At 40.1% G+C, this 6059-nt stretch overlaps 1 pseudogene; it reads left to right on the top strand.

Moving 5' to 3' along the window:
- The first annotated feature begins 2371 nt into the window (after window positions 1-2371).
- On the top strand, window positions 2372-3611 carry LOC122700813 (annotated as a pseudogene).
- Window positions 3612-6059: the final 2448 nt, after the last annotated feature.

Genomic DNA, 6059 nt, shown 5'->3' with positions numbered 1-6059 from the left:
CATGTATACTATCTATGGTGAAACAGATCACCAGCCCAGGTGGGATGCATGAGACAAGTGCTCGGGCCTGGTGCACTGGGAAGACCCAGAGGAATCAGGTGGAGAGGGAGGTGGGAGGGGGGATCGGGATTGGGAATACATGTAAATCCATGGCTGATTCATATCAATGTATGACAAACCCACTGGAAAAAATAATAATAATAATAATAATAAAAAAGAAAAAAAATAATAATAATAAAAAAAATTAAATTAAAAAAAAAGCCAAAAAATAAATATTTTAAGCTTTGGTGCATGGGGTCTCTGTCTCAATTACTCAACCCTTTAGTGTAGTGTGAATTCAGCCATACACATTGCATAAATGAATGAGCATGGGTTTCCAATATAACTTTATTTATACAAACAGCTATGGGTGGGATTTAGCCTGCAGGCCATAATTTGCCAACTACTGCTTCAGAGGCAGTAGGTGCAGAAAGGCTGAGCACATCCTCATTGTGACAGAAACCACTACTGTCCCAAACTCCATTTCACCCCCTAGTAAAAGTCCTGCAGCCAGGATTTGGATGTCCAGACTGCACTTCTCAACCCTACTGGGAGCTTGGTGATCATGTAACTAAGCTCTCAATGATGTGGGAGCAAAAATTCTGCTTCCACCTCTGGCTCAGTTCCTTAGGCAAGATTTCTTAGCAAGAAATCTCTGTTCTTTTCCTCTTTCTCACTGGCTATTGACAATGACCAGAATAGCATTAAAGCCATATACTGAAAATGGCAGAGCTACCATCAACCAGAGTACCTGAATGACGAGTGAGGGCAGAGTGGGCCATGGTCCCACCCATAAGAGAAACTGTTCCAAACCTGGTCTGAAAGGCAAAACCATTTTGCTCATAACCTCTTTCTGAGAAGTTAACATTCCTGATAAAATGCTTAAGCAATTTTCTGTGAACTTTAATGGGATTAAGGTTTGCTCTCAGAAACCAATTACCCACATGCCCAATTACCCACACATTCAGTTGCCAGCTGTCAATCAAGGGTCTAGTGACCTTTAACCAGACTTTCTTTTCTTTCTGTGTTTAGTCTAACAATGATTATCTAACTGAACTCTCTTCCTATCAAATGTCCCTACCAATAGTAAATTTGGGAAGTGGCCTTTCTAGGGTCCATTTCCCTTCTGTGCCTAATTGTAATAAAATTTTGATACATGCTCACAGCTAAATTGTCTGAAAACTTTTAACACTTGGAACACTCAACTGGTACTGTAACATGAATGAAAAATAAATTTATGTTTCTTTAAGCCATTAAATTTTAGTCTCTATTTTAGCAGCCAAATCTACCCTAATACATTCACATTTTCTAAATTTGTTTAAACTAACTAAATGCTTGCTTTGTGTCAAAGACTATATTAAGCACTTTACATGTGTTGTATGTCACTAAACTCCACTTCTTTCTCATAATAAATACCTACCACTAGGACTGGATGCCAGGCCACTAATAACAATACTAGTTGTAGCAGCAATAACAATAATAATAGCAGTAGTTAATACTTATTGAATGCTTTCTATGAGCCAAGCACTGAGCAAAAGTCTTTATATCTTATTCTTTAAAACGTTATGGGGATTCTTCTTAGAACAAGCAAGCAACCAATCCAAGTTTTATCACTAGTGTTAAATTAATCTCTGCAATAAGTTAATTCAGTGTATTTAGAAAATGAAAGGAAACTTAACGCTTAAGAGTAAAGCTCAAGACAATCAGCTTGGTTGAGGAAGATCCAGAGTAAATGAAGCTCCTCTTAAAAGGAATATGATTCCCCCAAAGCATATTAGCATCATTGAGACAGAACTGGTGGTGGGATTTTTTTGTTTTGTTTTCCCCAAAAGAACATTATTTTTATAGGCTGAGAGGCACCACATACTTTTGCTCTTTAGGGCTTTTTCACTGGTCCTTCCCAAGGCAAAAATTTGAAGGTGCTCCTGAAGACTTTTCTCCTAAGTGCCCCTACCCTTCAGGAGAAAGAAATCATCTAATTTCATCCCCAAAGACTTGATTGTTTTAAACCAACCTCAGATTATAGGCATAAAAGGAAAAATTAGATTTTGATTTGCAGAATGGGCTAGGCTTGGAATCAGTTCAGCTCAGTTCAGTTCAGTTGCTCAGTCTTATCCGACTCTTTGTGACCTCATGGACTGTAGCATGCCAGGCCTCCCTGTCCATCACCAAATCCCGGAGTTTACTCAAACTCATGTCCATTGAGTAGGTGATGGCTTGGAATAATTTTTTCTAAAGAGGATTTAAGAATTAATATCGTCATATTGACTTTAATAGGGTTGAACAAATTTTTTGTTTTTGTTTTTGCATTTGTGGTTATGCTAATGAACCTATGGAGAGGTTCAGTTCTGCACATGCACACGCACATGCACTCACCCTGGTCCTGAAGGAGTGGGGTGTCCTCCCTAGAGAACCCCTAGGGTCCCCTCAGGTGAACCAGTCTCTTAGGATTGTGCAGAACACAGGTTTTCCAGTGACACAGTCAGGCAGCAGGAAAGAAAGAGTTGGAACAATGTAGGGGTGGCCCCCTGGTGTCAAAAGAAGCCTGGCTGCTCCATCTGTCTTTTGAGAATAAGAAAAATTTCTGGAATTGGTAGACATTTTCAAATTATGGAAGCCTCGAGAGAAAGATATTTAGGGTCCCTGCATATGAGGAAGAGTTTCAGCAATATTAGAAAAAAAAAATTCATCCACCTATGTATCCATCCATTTATTTTACAAATAATTATTAAGGACTTACTGTATGCCGGGAACCATTCAAAACTTAGGGGAGGGGGGAGAATCAGGGAAGTATTGGTCAAGGGTACGAAGTTTCAGTTGGGCAAGATGAGTAAGTCCTAGAGACCGACTGTACACCATAGTGCCTACCGCTAGGGACAATGTGTTGCGCAGAAAGGGTCGCTCTTCTGAGTGCTCCATCACAGTCACCACTCCCCCGGCCAGTAGTGCCGCGCTGATTCCTCTCGGGTTTGTGGGTGCTGCTCTGAGCAGCCGTCACCCTTTATACCAGAAAGCGGGCAGGCACTGTGAGGAAAAAAAAAACAAGAAGAAAGAAAGTAGAGGAGGTGCTAGAGGAAGAGGAATATGCGGTGGAAAAAGTTCTAGACAGGCAAGTAGTAAACGGCCAAGTGGAGTATCTCCTAAAGTGAAAGGGGGTCTCAGATGAGGACGACACATGGGAGTCGGGAGATAACCTGACTGCCCTGACCTCACTGCTGAGTTTCTGCAGTCACAGAAAACAGCACCCAAGACAGATAAATCAGATGGAGGCAAGTGCAAAGCTGATTCTGATTCAGACAACATGGGGGAGGAGAGCAAACCAAAGAAGAAAAGACTCAGAAAAGCCACAAGGCTTTGCCTGGGGTTTGGAACCTGAGCGGATTATTGGAGCTACAGACTCCAGTGGAGAACTCATGTTTCTGATGAAATGGAAAAACTCTGATGAGGCTGACCTGGTCCCTGCCGAGGAAGCCAATGTCAAGGGCCTACAGGTTGTCATATCCTTCTATAAGGAAATGCTGACGTGGCATTACCCTCAGAGGATAATGACAAAAAAAGATAACAAGAATTAACTCTCTTGAATACCAGCGCCTGTCACATCTGACTGTGGGTTTCAAGTGGGGAGAGAAGGAGTTCTACTTGTCTTGACACCATAAAGGTGGCTTGAGAAGATGTGCTTTGAAGAGCCGGTATAGTTTCTGTGCCCTACAGCAGCCTAAGTGCTTTAAAGTCATTCCATGCTGTATAGTTTGCATACCCATCTCGGTGGAGGGGAAGAAGAATCAGTGTTTCAATGCAACCCATTCTTAACTTCACTAAGAAAAGCAAAGGGTCTTCTATGATGGACAAAACTTGTAGAGTGGGATGTGGAAGAGCAAGAGACACTGTAGATCTTCAAAGAGCATCTCCACAACCCACAGCCTTCTTCCCAAGAAGGTTAACTCTGCATTTTTTACAGCATAGAATGTGTGTAGCTTTTGGCTATTACTGGTGTGTTGTGTAGCGTGGGTGGGATAGGGTGGGAAGGAAGGGAGATGGGAGTTAGGATCATTTTTGTTAAAATTTGAAGAAACTGTGCAACAAAGGAAAAAGCAACTAATGATGATCAGGTTCTGTGTCCAGAATATTGTATCTTTTCAAAAAGTGTCATTGGCCACCTAAATGAGGACTGTGAGAGACTATTTAAAAGCTGTGAATGTCTGAAACTTAGAAGCCAAGGTATTCCCTGCCTGAGATTAATGCTGGTCCCAGCAAAGGACTAAGCCAGTTATGAAGTTAACAAAGTTGCCATTTGGGGGATGGAAACTGGTTGAGAGGGAAAAGTCTTCTTGAATGTATACAGGAGGATCATTCTGTCTTAGAGGAGCTAATTTTTTTTTTTTTTTTTTTTTTTGCGAGGAGCTAATTCTTGAAGTTGACAAGACCCTTTCTTTTCCAATTATGAAGTTGTAAATATCAGTTTCTCCACCCAAGCCACTGGCTGAAGTATTTAGGGAAGGGCAGAGAGTGGTATAGGAGGTAGGCAGATAGGGAAAGACAAGGACCAGTGCTCAAAGGGTAGAAAACTCTTGGAAACTCTGTTTTTTTGAACTTTGAAACCATTGGTGGCAGGGTTTAGTCACTGACAGCACAAGTTCAAGAGTTGAATCATTTCAAAAATTAAATCTTCTCAAGAGAAGATTTAATTTTCATACTGAGACAGTGGTTCACTTTAAAACAAAACAAATTTTTTAATCCTAAGAATTAACTAAAATCCAAAATGCTGTCTTGGATCATGCACTCCATCAGTTCTTGACATCGTCTAGACCTGCATCTAGAACTCCATTGTAATTTTTAGGCATGTGTTAGGTTTCTGTGAAAAATTTTGTTTAAATGTAAATTTCATATCAACACTGTCACTTTTTTGTCTTAATAAAACTATAGATTTATAAAAAGATAATAATAAATAAACAAATAAATAAAGAGGGTGGGAGGAAATGCTTGGAAATGATGAAGATGTTTATGGCATTGATTGTAGTAATGGTTTCACAGATGTATATTTATCTCCAAGCTCATCAAGTTGTATACATTAAATATGTACAGCTTTTTGTATAACAATAACACCTCAATAAAATGGTTTTTAAAAAAAAAACACTAGGGATACAATAACGAACAAGGTAGTCAAGGAGATGTGACCACATTTGTAACCTGTGTGGTGGCTCATACAAGCATCAAATATAGATTCTCTAATGTCATGTGTTGTTGGTTTTTTTTTTCAGTTTACACTTCATTCTCGCTCACTCAACTATCTTAAAAAGTGCATCTAACCCTCCATGTACAATGTTGGTTATATGCAGCCAAACAATTGCCTCATTGGCCCTCCCCAAGTCTGAAATTCTCCTCAATAACTCATCCTTCTGGGCTCAGACTTGTGTAAATGTTGGGAATTCCCTGGTGGTCCAGTGCTTATGCTCCATTCTTGCACTGCTAAGGGCCCAGGTTGAATCCTTGGTCGGGGAACTAAGATCTCACAAATCAAGTGGCAGGGCCAAAAATTAATTAATTAATTAAAAATACACAGACTTGTGTAAATGTAAGTGTTCCCATTTAAATGCAAATAGCCCTGCAGCCATAACACATTACATCATTGTCATTCATTAACACCTTTCAAGTGTAACAGCAACTGGGAAGTCTAAGAAATCCTAGAAAGGGAGAGAACGAAAGAGTGCTTCCAGAAAGAACAAGGCCAGCTGGCAGCCTCAGCAGGAATATAGGAAGGGGGTTGCCAAGCGATTGAAGAAAGGTAAACTGAGCACATACATCCACTTGGAGAGACTGAAAGACTTTGTTGAAGGACAACAGGACAATCAGTAACAAACTGAAAGATGTCTGTTATCAGACTATGTAATTAGCTACTCACTTATATTCTCACGTATATCTGAACCTCTTAATGGTTCACAATCATTTTTGGAAGCAGGAATGGTATACTTTATGTAACAATATGGAGAAAAATCTACTTAATGGGAGAACCCACCCACCAC

This window comes from Cervus elaphus, chromosome 9 (genome assembly GCF_910594005.1).
Source record: "Cervus elaphus chromosome 9, mCerEla1.1, whole genome shotgun sequence".
Classification (NCBI taxonomy): Eukaryota; Metazoa; Chordata; class Mammalia; order Artiodactyla; family Cervidae; genus Cervus; species Cervus elaphus.
This window is presented reverse-complemented; position numbering and strand designations above follow the sequence as displayed.